Raw genomic sequence first — 13838 nt, forward strand, 5'->3', positions numbered from 1 at the left:
TAGCTGGGGGCTGGAAAGGGGGTAAGTGCAAACAGCAGTTAAGATAGCAGTGGGGGACAAGGAGGGGTTAAGGGCAGGCAATACTGGGGGAAGAGAGGGGGTAATGGTAGTGAGCAGCTAGGGCAGTACTGGGGGCAAGGAGTGGGTTAATGGCAGGCAGTACTGGGGGTAGAGCAGAGATAAGGATAGATAGCAGCTAGGGCAGTACTGGGGACAAGGAGGGCTTAGCGGCAGGCAGTACTGGGGATAAGGAAGGATATATAGCAGCTGGGGCAGTACTGGGGGAGCAAGGAAAGGGTTAGCTGCTTAATTTTGAGTGATGTCCCATGGACTGTGGGGAGAGGCCGTCATCCTGTAACCTGGGAGTCATCACATAATGGGATGAGGGGCGCAAATGTCGGCAGCAACTTGAAGCTGCGGGGAAGATTGAGGCAAAGTGGGCTGGGCAGTGGCACACTGACAGTGTACCTGCTCTGGACCCTGGTGCTGTTGCCAGTGGCTGGGGTTCAGCACAAGTCAAGGTTCCAGTGGCAGCTGCGATGGAAGGGCCCTTGCACCGGCCCTGCATGACAACACTGTCAGGCAGATTACAATGCAGCCACGCGTCATCTATATAGTCCCCTCCCAGAGTTAGCTTACCGGAGAGGAGAAGGCAGCACAGTCCCCACAATCACGATAATATCATGGCAGGCGTCGGTGGGGGGGGTTCAGACTGGAGGGACAAGTCGAGGGACAAGTCGAGGTCCCAGTGGCGGCTGCACTGAAACAGCCCTCGCATCTGCCCAGACACTGCAGGGCCGATTACAATGCAACCGCTGGTCATACAGACAGTGCCCTCCCAGAGTTGGCTTACGGGAGAGGAGAGAGCCAGCAGTCCCCACAATCACCAGCTCTACCAGTGGGGGGTGGTCGGCAGAGCTCGGGCGGCGATTGAAAGAGCGCTGCTGGCTGTGGTTGGTTAGGGAGACACTGAATACTACAACAACTTCACTTCTAAACCTGTACTTTAGTAAATATATCCCTAAAGCTGGGTCACACTAGACGATTTTTCCAACTGATCAGAACAACAAATCCTTCAAATCGTCCAGTGTGTACACATTATGCTCAATCCTACTGGGTTGTCCATCACATCTTCAAATCTGCCGTACTAGTTGCTTAATCTGAAGAGGTGACCGACGATGCCATGCATTTGGATGCGACGGGGGAACGACATATCGTGTGGTCGTTCACCAAATCGTGCAGTGTGTAGACAGTACGATATGTCGTTTCACAGCATCTGTTGTCGGCTGTGAACCCAGTTTAAGTAGTGTAAGCTCAAGATCACAGACACGTCAATTTAAAAGGGAACAGGACACCTCAGAGAATATTAAAACTATATGTAGAAAACAGCCAGATCCTCCGTATAGAACTTGCATTTTGCACTGGAGAGTATGCTCGACAGTTTTCCCAATAGCACTGAAATGTTTTGCTGATCAATTCGGAAGGGAAGTGGATGAAGGTGTTCTGTAGCAATTTTCTGAAAAATATATATTTTTTTAAATGGATAAAATGTGTTATAACCTAAGGATCACAGTAACAATGTTATTCTAAATGTTGGTGGTCTATTTATGAATATTTTGTGAATAGAAGTGCTATATCCAATTCATATCAATATATATCTAACTGCAAATATCTAATTTTTTTCTAAACCTAATACGTTCATACGGCACATTTTTTTCACAATAGAGAATTAATGGAAAACAAGTTTTGTGAATGCACATATAATTGCTTTGTAGAAACTGAACAGTTCTTTTCAATAGCAAGTATTTTCCATAGTAGAGAATTGATAGAAAGTAACAGGTTTTCTGAATGCACAGATACTGTAAATGCCTTGTAGAGAAAAACTGAACAGCTCTATGAGATAGTACCAATATTTTGCACTTAATTGCTAGAAGATAACGGATTTTCTGAACAGCACAAGTACTTTGCACAGCATTGAGTATCACAATAAATATCAGCAGGTAACAGGTTTTCCGAATGACACAGGCAGATGAACTCCACTGAGCAGCAATCCATGTATGCATTCGGCCAAAACAAAGTCAAACCGATTACAACCCACAACAGAGTATCCAGGGAGACTCCCTATAAGAGCTGAACACATAGTAGTGATCGCACTGAGCCGAACAAAAAGTGGGTCCCAGGGACCCCGCACTTTAATAAGTGGGGTCCTACCTGACCTTTTCTGGGTCCCATCTAAATTATGTTTTTCTGTAAATCTAACAACTTTGCAATTACAGCCCATGAAGCATGTACTGTAGCAGATGACATTGGCCCAGATAGGAAAAAAACAAAACACATTGGCCCCAGTAGCAATAAAACCAAAAAATTGCCCCCCCCACATGAAGAAAGACACACACATTGGTCCAGATACGATAATAAATATAAAAAAAGACAATTTGGCTCCAACAGGAAAAAATAAAGCACAATTGCCCTTAACAGGAAAAAAAAAACCACCAAACACATCAAGCTACATGATGTCATGTCAACGCATCACCGTCTCTGGGTTCAGACTGCGCCTGAGCCACCTGGAAAAGTCCAGCGCTGCCAGACAATGATGCACCACGGTGGGTGCAGACAGAAATTAAGGGGTCCAGTAGAAATTAAACAAGTAGAGTCCCCCAATCAGAGGCACACAGATAGGGGGAAGTGGGCAGATGCTCACATAGGCTGGGTGGGCAGAGGCATATAAGGGGAGGGTGGACAGACGCACACATGGGGGATGGGGCAGAGGCACACATGGGGAAGGGGGTAGATAGTGACAAGTAAATATATAAAAAAAATATTTTAAGCATTAACAGACATACCTGGTGGTGAGAATGGGGGTGGGGCAGTCAAAGAAATGCAGACACTGATTTTATAAACTACCAGCAGCAGGGAGTGTGTTAGGGGGCAGCTCTATATACTGCCCAGGGCCTGGCAGCAGTGACATCAGATTGGCTGCCTGTCATTACAATGCGTCAGCTGCAGGGAGCTCTCAGTCAACTCTGCAGTACTTTATAAATCGGTGTGGTGAGCAGTCTCGGGACCTTCCCTGCTCACCACACTTAAGGGGGGTATCCACTACACGATAAAGTTGACCGATAACGATAAAATCGTTCGATAATCGTTTGAAAATAGTTTGACAATTTGGTCTTTTAGACATCTACCATCGTTCAAACATGCTGGTCAACCTGACGATATCGTCAGGTTCAGCATGTTTGCAGATGATTGATTGTACCTGCACTGAACGACATATCGTTCAGTGTGGGCACCCTGCAGTGTAGTGAACGACTGAACGATAACGTTATCGTTCAGTCTTTTCACTGTCGGGTAGTGGATACCCTCCTTTAGCTCAGCACAGCCATAGCACTGAAATGACAGACAGCCAAACTGATTCACAGGCTGTCGGTCACACAATGCTGCTGAGCTGAAGTGTATGGACAGGTATATTATTTATGTAAAGCAGCCAGTCACTACAAGCACTTAGGACTATTTCACAAGCCCACTTATAGATGGTGACCATCATGACGATTTTCCCCCCATGGGTGACAGCACTCACACTCGCCACAGACAGGGGTGAGAGCCCCCACATACAGTACACACACAGGGGTGAGGGCACTCTCGCCCCCTCCCACCTGTACTCACATGTATGTGCTCTGGGCCAGTCTCTCACCTCCACCTATTGACTCTTCCGGATGAGGGGGCAGCGAACCAGGGGTCCAGGATGTATAGGCAGCGCACACAGTGCAACCCCCGCACGGAGGCCTGCAGAGCCGGGTTATCATGCAGCTACAGCACCTTCTGGAACCAGTGAACCAAGCTCAATGTGGGGGCAGCCATCCGGGAAGTGTATGTATCGGAGTCTGTGCTGCTGTGTACCGGGCGGTGTACCAAGTACCCGGATCCATGCTGTGTATGTACTGGGTGGTGCACCTGGCAGCCGTTGGGTAGCACCCCCTCCGCTGGTACAGACACCAGCGGACCTCCCACTCAGGCTGCTTGCACACCCTGACAGCCCTTGGTGTGGGTCCCGGAGGCAGCTGCACAGCACTCACTACTGTACACCTGCCGCCATCTTCACTCTGGGTGCAGGGCAGTCTTCACTCCTGGTCACCGAGACGCACGTGTAGTGCCGCTGGATGGCCTGACCCCACCCTCTATTTTTTTATAGCCTGCAGCCGGGCCAGGCTCTTCAATCCCTTAATGAGGCGGCAGGGGATTGGTTGCAGCGGAGCGCGTCTCTGGGGACCCACCCATTCTAGAAAGGAGAGTCCCCTGTCCTCGATACCTGGTAAAATACGTGCTATAGCGCGTATTTGCAATCACTGCATAGATACATACACACAGCATGACCCGGTTACCCAGTAACCTGGCAATGGAGCCGGCTGCACCATACACTATGGGGGGAATTCAAAAGCGTTGGGCATCCAACTAATGGGCGTCTTTTGGAGAAATTCAATTGTTGCTCCAAACAGATGCCCATTTGTATTTTACACGCTCAAAAGGACGGGGTTTAGACACGAATTGTGGCTAACTCCGATTAAAATCCTGGTTTATGCGTCTAAACTAAGGACTTTCTATTCACACCTCTGGAGGTTGCGAGAAAAAAACGTGACTTAGTGTTCCCTCTAGCTCCGGCGGGAGGCAGGGCGCCGGAGCTAGAGAGGGCATGCCCGTGCGACCGAGAAGGGGGCGTGGTCATTGGAAAAGGGGGCGTGTCTATAAGACGCATCCCCTTTCCGTCACTCTTGGGGGCGTGCCCGGCACTTACGGACACGCCGGGCAGCCCCCAAGCCCTGCAGACAGTGAGAATAGATGCCGGGCGCATGCGCCCGGCGTCTATTCTCCGGCGGTGACCGGGTCACCGCATGTTTCTCCACCCGCGGGACACTGCGTCCCGCGGGTGAGAACGGCTCCCGCAGGCTGTTAGGGCAGGGCGCTTTTTGCCCTCCTCCTGGAGGGCAGGGTGCTTTTTGCCCTCCAGAAGGAGGGCAGGGCGCCGCGCCCCGCTAAAACAGCCTAGCGGGAACGCTAGTGACTGCAGCGGCTAATGGCAACAATTGAATTGCACCGATAGATGCCCATTACTTAAGATGCCCCTCAAAAAAACAATTTAACTCCCCCATATGTGCCTGTATGACAAGGACCAGAAAAAAAAAAAAAAAAAGGTTCATGGACATGACTGTAAAATGTGGGGACTCTGCACATAACTCTTCACATAAGGTCCCCGGTTCCACGGACAGAGCTGTGGCTGTAATATAGATGTGGTGTAGCCTGGCTGTGACTTGAGTACCCAGCTGGGATTATCAGGAGGGGTATTTTACAGCACAGTCGAGCATTAAAATAAAAATTCTTTAAACTAAAAAGGTTAGTAAATTTTTGAGAATTGAATGTGTGCCAGTACAATGGTAGCTGTCACATTATGTAATATTACAAGGGTTCTCCAGTCGTAAATTGGCACCAATAGGTCATGTTTTCGGATTTCTTTAACCATGCACAGGTGAATTAATCTATTCGGTGTAATGGTTAGCATTACTACCTCACAGCACTGAGGTCTTGGGTTCAATTCTCACCACGGCCCTAACTGTGGAAATTGTATGTCCTCTCCATGCTTGCATGGGTTTCCTCCCACACTACAAAAATATACTGGTAGGTTATATGGCTGAAAAAAAATAACCCTAATGGTGTATGTGTGTGTGTACATGTTATAGGAAATATAGATTGAAAGCTCAACTGGTGAAGGAACTGATGTGAATAGCCCAATATTCTCTCTGTAAAGCGCTATGGAATATGTGTGCGCTACATAAATAACTTGGAATAAATAAAATAAATTTGACAAAATAATATTAAGAAATGTAATCTTTTTGTAATGTCAGTTGATCTGACCTCTCCCACCTGTGTCAGTGATGTTACTTCAAGATAGTTCCGTCTCCAAACACTTTTGTTGCTATTTCCCATACATCTATGGCCCGATTCCCCATTCTGTCAAAGCCGATAGGCAACCATGGAAGATCCTTTAATTTATGTGATAGTAAGGTTCTTAAACTAATGTAGGTTATTATGTGTTACTATATTAACTTAGAATTGTACACAGTCCTGGTGTGATCCAGCTATTATTTCTGTGGGAGGGGTTTTCTGAGAAAATAAACCTCCAATTTATTAAAAACCGGTGTGCAAAAACTTTAGGCTGAATTTTCATCTGTGTCTCAATGCAGTCTAACGGTAATTTGTAGGAAACAGTCACTGATAGTTTTATGTCATAACTTAACACGTCTTCCCATATCCACTTGGTATCAACGTTGATGTATCGCCACTGCACCGCAAAATTCACACAAAAAGCAGGTATCCGGTACCGGTGGGCACTATTACACAGTGTTCTAGGTAAGATGTACAGACTTACCCGGATCTTGCCGCTTTACTGCTGGTCCACCATATCCTTGCTCTATACGGTTGATGTGAGTGGGTGTAGGGGGCAATTACACTAAGGTCCAGCTAGACTTAGTAATACACTAGACGTGGAGAAATGGGTAAAAAAAAAATATATATTTTATTCACCTTTCCACATGCCAGCTCCGGTTCCTGTGGTAAGGTTAGGATCAAAATGGATTTACTTACTCAGGTAAGTATAACAAACACACACATACATCCATATATCTCCTTAATCAGTAGATTACCTATTCCTCTGGACTTTGGTCACCACATCACCTACCCTTGAAAAAGTCCCCACTTGGGATGAAACGCATTGCGCGTTAGGACATATTGAGACATTGAACATGAACTTTGGCATAACTTGATAGTTGTGTCTATTTTAAATGCTATATTTAATGCTTGTAAATCCATTGGAGTGGAGATAGAGTTTTGTATAATCAGGCTAGGAATACCCTATATAAAGAGATTAAGTTGACTAAGAGATGCTTTGCTGATAGGCTAATTGAGAATTTTTCTGCAAATGACCCTGTGGCGGTGTGGAGGGGCTTGCAGGCTGTCACTAATTATAGGAAGACACCTGTTCACCCTGTTGTGAGCTAAGATCTGGCTGACGAGCTTAATGGCTTTCATTGTAGGTTCGAGGAATCTGACTTCATATTAGCTACTAAGTTGGATCCCACTGTTCAATTGGAGGATTCTCCCATTATTTCTATGGGAATGGTACCTGCAATAAGGGTAAGGGTAGGGGGACGTAGAAAAGTTGTTTAGAAGCCCTGAGGTACAGGAAAGCTCCTGGTCCAGATGGGGTATCACCATCAAGTTTAAAAGATCTGTGCAGGACAGCTGGCAGCTGTTTTTACAATAATTTTTAACTATTCCTTGGAATCATGTATAGTTCCATCTTGTTGGAAGTCTTCCATGATTGTTCCAGTACCGAAGAAATCCTCCGTAAAGGGGCTGAATGATTACAGACCAGTGGCGTTGACGTCTGTAATCATGAAAACGTTTCAGCGATTGTTGTTAACCCACCTGAAGGACACTACAAGGCCCCTATTGGACCCTGTGCAGTCTGCTTATGGGACAAATAGGTCAGTAGACGATGCAGTTAATATGGCATTGCATTATGTTCTTCAGCATTTGGATTTGCCAGTAGCATATGCAAGAGTATTGTTTGTGGACTTCAGCTCGGCGTTTAACACAAACGTTCCATTTTTATTGTATCCCAAATTTGCTAGTTTGGGAGTCCCAGTGGCTACTTGCTGCTGGATTTTTAATTTCTTGGAGGACAGAAAGCAGCAGGTTAGGCTTGGGAAATTTACATCAAGTGTAAGGACGATTAGTACGGGGGCTCCCCAAGGATGTGTTCTATCCCCCCTGCTTTTTTCCTTATATACGAATGATTTCACTTAGAGTGATCCATCTGTGAAGCTCTTGAAATTTGCAGACTATACCACGGTTATTGGCCTCAACCGGGATGGTGAGGAGTCCGCTTATAGACGAGAGACTGAGCGGTTGATACACTGGTGTAGTCAAAAAATGATAGTGGATTTTAGGAGGCACTCTCCTGTGGCGCCTTCACTCACTAATATAGATAGTGTGGTGTCTGTGGTGGAAAACTTTAGGTTTCTGGCTTCTGTGATATTCAGGGACTTGATGTGGGTGTACAACACAGACGCCATTGTTAAGAAGTCACAGCAAAGGTTGTATTTCTTGAGGCAGCTCAGGAAGTATAACTTGCCGAAGGAATTGTTAATTATTTTCTATACAGTGATAATCCAGTCTGTTCTGTGTACATCGATCACAGTATGGTTTAGATCGATAACTAAACAAGAGAACAGACTGGAGAGAGAAATTAGGGCGGCGGAAATAATTATTGGTGTTAATCTTCCTCCAGTTACAGAACTGTATCTAACTAGGACTGAAGGGCGAGCAAAAAATATTGTGGGGGATGAAACACAACCCAACTAGGACTTGTTTCAGCGCCTCCCGTCAGGCAGGCGTTATAGATCATGCCAGGTTAAAACTACAAGCCACTCAAACAGCTTTTTTCCACAGGCAGTTATTGTGCTGAATAATCAGGGATTAGCCTAGGGAATAGTAGGGTTGTGGCATCTGATGGACTGTATTATTAGTATATTTTTTGTGTGTTTTTTATGGGTGTGTGATGGTTGTTGTTTTTGTTATGGGAGGAGTTGCCAAAATGAATTCTTTGTATTTTATACTTGGCCAATAAAATCTGATTCCGACAACTTAACCCATTGTAGCACGAACCCTCTAACAGAATTCTCAAGAACATGGATGATCGGCTGGGGAAATTCAAAATCCATGACTCCCCGATTCCGACCATTTTTGGGGCAGAATCGGAAATTGAGATTGTCCAACATGTTTGATTTCTCTGATCCCCGGGCGTCCGCAGAACAGGGAATTGTCCCTATTCAGGTTAGATGTATGGTTGCCATCACTAATGCTGTTTTGGGCCAGTATTGCTACCTCAGTGACACACTACAGTGATTTAATAAAATCAGGCTTATTGCTGCAGTTGAGGTTCTTAGAATAGAGAGATTTCAGACCAAAAACATAAATAAAAGCCTGTTTAGATGCCTTTTATAGAGGACTTGTGCACATTCCCGGTAAGTACCTGCACTGTAGTAGGTAAAAGCTCTTGTCGAAGAAAAGCAAGGTTGGGCAAAATATTTATGAATTTACATTTTTAAAAAGCTCCACAAACATACCAGCATTATCCCAAGAAATTCCCCAAAGCTGGATGGCACCATGAAGTAGCCAGGTGAAGGGAAGGAGCGCATAGTGGACCAAGGGGAGCAGAGCGGACCGAACCCCATCACAAAAGGCAAGCTGCAGCCCACTGCACACCCTCAGGGCTGGTCCCACCAAGTGAGCTCCTTTGCTGCCCATAGCGCTAACCACCCACCCCCTACCTGGCCAGCATTATAAGAAAAATGCCAGACGGAAGGTCCAACAGTGCTTATTACTGTATTTAATTTTTACATAGCCCAAATGTCCTTCACATAGCTGGAGAAACATACATTAACTAAGCCATGTCGACTTTTACATATATTAAGAGAATAACCACTAACTTGCAATCACCATAGAAACCAATGATATTATAAATCAGTTCACTATGATGGCCAATGTGTTAGAACAACTGCAAATACCATTATCTATAAAAGTTTCCTACCACGTAATAAAAGATATTTTATTATATAAAGTATCCGATCATCTAGGAGACAGTTTCCTTCTATCAGCAGGTAGCCATTCAAAACCCAGAGGGAAACACAGCCCTATGCAGTGCCCTAATGGTTAATAATGTAAACTATAATCCTGTGAGTTTGTCAGGTTATTTATTTATTTAACAGTTATTTATATAGCGCACACATTTTCCGCAGCGCTTTATGTCACATCAGTTCCTGCCCCAGTGGAGCTTACAATCTATGGCCCTGATTCAGAGCCGGACGCTCTGACCAGAGCGCTCGCTCTGAATCAGGGCCCACCTCCATAAATATGTAGCGTCCTCCTGGACGCTCGTATAGCTGTGGGTCACCACCCACAGCCTATACGAGCGTGCAGGATGATGGTCGCGATGGTCTTGACCATCGCCAGTGCGAGCAAAAGCCTGCGGTTGAGTTTCTCAACCGCAAGGCCAGGAGTGATTTTGGCTCTATCAGAGCCAAAATCACTCCCACTGACATCACTAGTGATGTCAGTGGGGCCAGCTTCTGACGGTAGGCATTCCCTTTGGAGCGCCTCCGTCTGGCAGGCACACCCCTGGCACGCCCACCAAAGGGGGCGTGCTGTCAATCAACATCGACAGCACGCCCCCTTTGCTCAGACACAATGAGCGAAGGAAAGTCCTTCGTTCGTCGCGTCTCGCGCATGCGCACGACGGAGCTCCCTCCGTCGTGCGCATGCGCAGTGCACACCATCGACCCACTTGCGAGCGGACAGCCGCTCGCGAGTGGGTCTGAATCAGGCCCTATATTCCCTACCACATGCGCACACACATACACACACAGGTTAATTTTTTTGTGGGGAACCAATTAACCTACCAGTATATTTTTATAAGAGTTTACGTATGTTAGGTTTGTGTATCCAATGTTCTGAACTTATACAGGAATCACCATGCACGGTTTGCCTTGCACCAGCACTGCTGTAGTCAGATACACACCATATACTAGCCATTACCACACACGTTATCCAGCATAAGCAGCTGTCCTGTACCTACACATGACGGAAAAAACACGGGTGTGCCCCTGGTGTGCGGCGCTCATGGCGCCTGGCACTGCGGGTCACTACTGTCTGTTGCCGCCTGTAAGAAGCAGCCACACAGGTTACAGTGACAGGCGCTGGCATGGCAGCTGTTCCGCCGCTTGTCGTACTTACAGTCAGCTTCACTGTCACCAGCAGCGTCTCTCTGCAGTGCTAGGCGTCTGCTGATGGGACGGAACAGCAACTAGGGAGGAACTAAATATAATCGGTACTGCCGCTAGCACCGTCACCCGGGCAGTACTGTACACACACCGCCTCCTTCCGGCTGTCACACACGTCACGTGCACCAGGGAAGGATGGGGGGGAGGAAATGAGAGAGACCCCCTTCCGTTTGTATACTAGTACTAGGGATATGTCTAGACTGTACAGGGCTGATGGCCCTGTGACGTCACACCCACGTGACTCGGCCTGAAAGGGGGAGGTGCGGGGATGGTAACGGGGGACCAAAACTGTCCCCTCGCGGGCTCGCTGCGCTAGCCACAGATATTTATTCCCCCTCTATGCCCTAGTGGATGGTAACGCAGGAGCGGTCCAGCCTCCTGCAGCGGTCACGTGGTGTCTACGTCACAGAGGTCCTTTCTCCAACTTGTAAATAGCAGCAACCCTAGTTACTAGCTACAGGGGTACATACTGCAGGATCACTGGCTACAGGGGTAATGACTGAATGAGTTCTGACTATATGGTGCTGGTTGTTGCAGGAATACTGGCTACTGGGGTACTGACTGTGGGTGCTGGCTACAGGAGTACTGACTACAGGAGTACTGACTGCAGAACTGACTACAGTATTACTAACTACAGGAGTACTGACTACAGTATTACTAACTACAGGAGTACTGACTACAGTATTACTAACTACAGGAGTACTGACTGCAGAACTGACTACAGTATTACTAACTACAGGAGTACTGACTGCAGAACTGACTACAGTATTACTAACTACAGGAGTACTGGTTGAAGTGAAGGAGTACTGTGTTCGGGACACCTAGTGTCCTGGTTTCGGAGGGTAATGGGCCGTTGGTGGACCTAGATCCTGAAGGATCTAGTTCATGTCAGCCATTAATGCAGAGTCGGGCCGTAGCAGATGTAGGGTACCGGTAGCTGCACTCTGCTGTGTAGTACATTTAAAAAACGGCGCTACGAGCCATCATTGGCACGCTCACGGCACCATCTATGTAATTTAGGATGGCTGCAGTGAGCCAATCGCAGCTCACTGTGTCATTGCTCCACCCCTTGGCAGGGACAGGCAGTCTGACGGAGGAGCTGAGAAGAGCTCCTGAAGATAGAAGGCGCAGAGGAAGTCCAGGTGGGAAGTGGCTATACAAAAGAGCTCACAGGCAGTCGTCCACTAGGTGAAGATAGAAGACCACATAAGTCCTGGGGGTGGCCGCGCCCACCAGGTGAAGATAGAAGACACCAGAAATCCTGTGGGGCGGTGGCTTGCAAAAAAAGCTTAAATGTTGCCGCCCACTAGGTGAAAATGCTGAATAAACAATTAAAACATTCTGTGTCTGTGTTCTGTCTTTGTAATATTTTCTTTACAGGCTGACTACACATGCCAGCGGGTCCGTAATGTCCGGGCATGCCGGTACTTATTGTTCCATAATTGCCGACATGCCATGGGAGACTTGCTGGGACTTGTGGGCCGTATGTAAACAACAATATCAACTATTTTCATTTATCCCACTGCCACCAGGGGTGTGGGGAATAGCCCGCTATTTGTTGCTCGTGAGGGGGACCCTGTTTTTTTTCCAAGGTATTCCAGCCCTGTGCTGACCAGTTTGGGTCTAGGTAATATGTTGGCAGGGGGACCTGCTATTTCGTTATCACCCTGACTGGTTAAGCCTGGTGCTAGAAATTTCAAATTAAAGGGGCACCACACACCGCTTTTTTCACTTAGTTTCCAATACCATCCCAGGCTGAGAGGTCTGGGGCTGGTTACTGAGGCGGATGGGTGGAAGACAGTAGACAGCCGGGTCAGCGTACGCATGGTCTCATAAACGCATACCGACTGGGCTGTTAAAAAAATGTAATCAGGTGCCCTTTGTGGGCTGTTAAAAAATATTAAATCAGTGCCGTGTGTTGTCATTTATTTAATATTCTATTTAGCGTTTAAGCTTATAGATCTAATTTGTATTTATTAAAGAATGCCACCAACGAAGAGAACATGTACGATGAAAAATGGAGTGATACCTTTCCTTTTATTTAAAAATTTTAAGCTAACAATGAAACAGTGTTATGCTTAATGGGCCTGATTCAGACCCGCTCGCGAGCGGGTCGATGGTGTGCTCTGCACACTGGCAGCGGCCGCACTACGCGTGCGCAATCACCCGGGGCGAGAGAGAAATTCTCTCGCTCCGTGGCTCATTACAAAAGGGGCGGCTGTCCATGTTGATCAACACCTCGCCCCGTGTTGTAGGCGTGGCAGGGGGGTAACTTCACAAACTAAGCGAACGCCTGCCGTTTGTGGGCTGCCCCACTGACATCACCAGTGATGTCATTGGGAGAGCTTCCGGCTCTATTAAAGACAGAAGCTCTCTGGGGCTGGCGGCCACGAGACCCTACCACAAGGGTCTTGTCGCAAGCCCGATGGTCTTGACCATCGCGACCATCATCCTGGCCACTCGCAATAGCTGTGGGTGGTCACCGTCTCGCTACAAAGGGGGCGTGCTGTCAATGGTGAGTGACAGCACGCCCCCTTTGGTGGGCATGCCGGGGGCGTTGCTGCCCAGGCGGAGGCGTTCCCATGGGAACGCCTACCGTCTGGGGCCGACCCCACTGACATCACAAGTGATGTCAGTGGGAGTGCTCTCGGCTCTGATAGAGCCAAAAGCACTCCAGGGCTTGCGGTAACGAGACCCTACCACAAGGGTCTCGTCACAAGCCCGATGGTCTTGATCATTGCGACCATCTTCCTGGCCGCTCGCTATAGCTGTGGGTGGTCACCCACAGCTATGCGAGCGGCCAGGAGGCCGCACTAAAATCAGGAAGGATGGCCCTGATTCAGAGCGAGCGCTCTGTCAGAGCGTCCGGCTCTGAATCAGGGCCTATGGCTTTCCATATGGTAAAGCATAATCATAGTTTCAGTTACTGCACCACAAAAAGAACTC

At 47.5% G+C, this 13838-nt stretch overlaps 1 protein-coding gene across 3 annotated transcripts in view; it reads right to left on the reverse strand.

Annotated features, from left to right (window-relative positions):
• Positions 1–11092, reverse strand: part of LOC148516717 (zona pellucida sperm-binding protein 3 receptor-like) — a 178398-nt gene extending 167306 nt beyond the window's left edge. For 2 of the 3 annotated variants that reach the window (XR_015879383.1, XM_088479577.1), the window contains exon 1: positions 10846–11091. The gene's annotated coding sequence lies outside the window, so the exon portion shown is untranslated. Of the gene's footprint in view, positions 1–10845 lie in introns of all 3 variants that reach the window. The other variant, XM_088479578.1, reaches the window with a different exon arrangement.
• Between the last annotated feature and the right edge of the window lie 2746 nt (positions 11093–13838).

Source organism: Taudactylus pleione, unplaced genomic scaffold (assembly GCF_031769625.1).
Source record: "Taudactylus pleione unplaced genomic scaffold, aTauple2 ptg000242l, whole genome shotgun sequence".
Taxonomy (NCBI): Eukaryota; Metazoa; Chordata; class Amphibia; order Anura; family Myobatrachidae; genus Taudactylus; species Taudactylus pleione.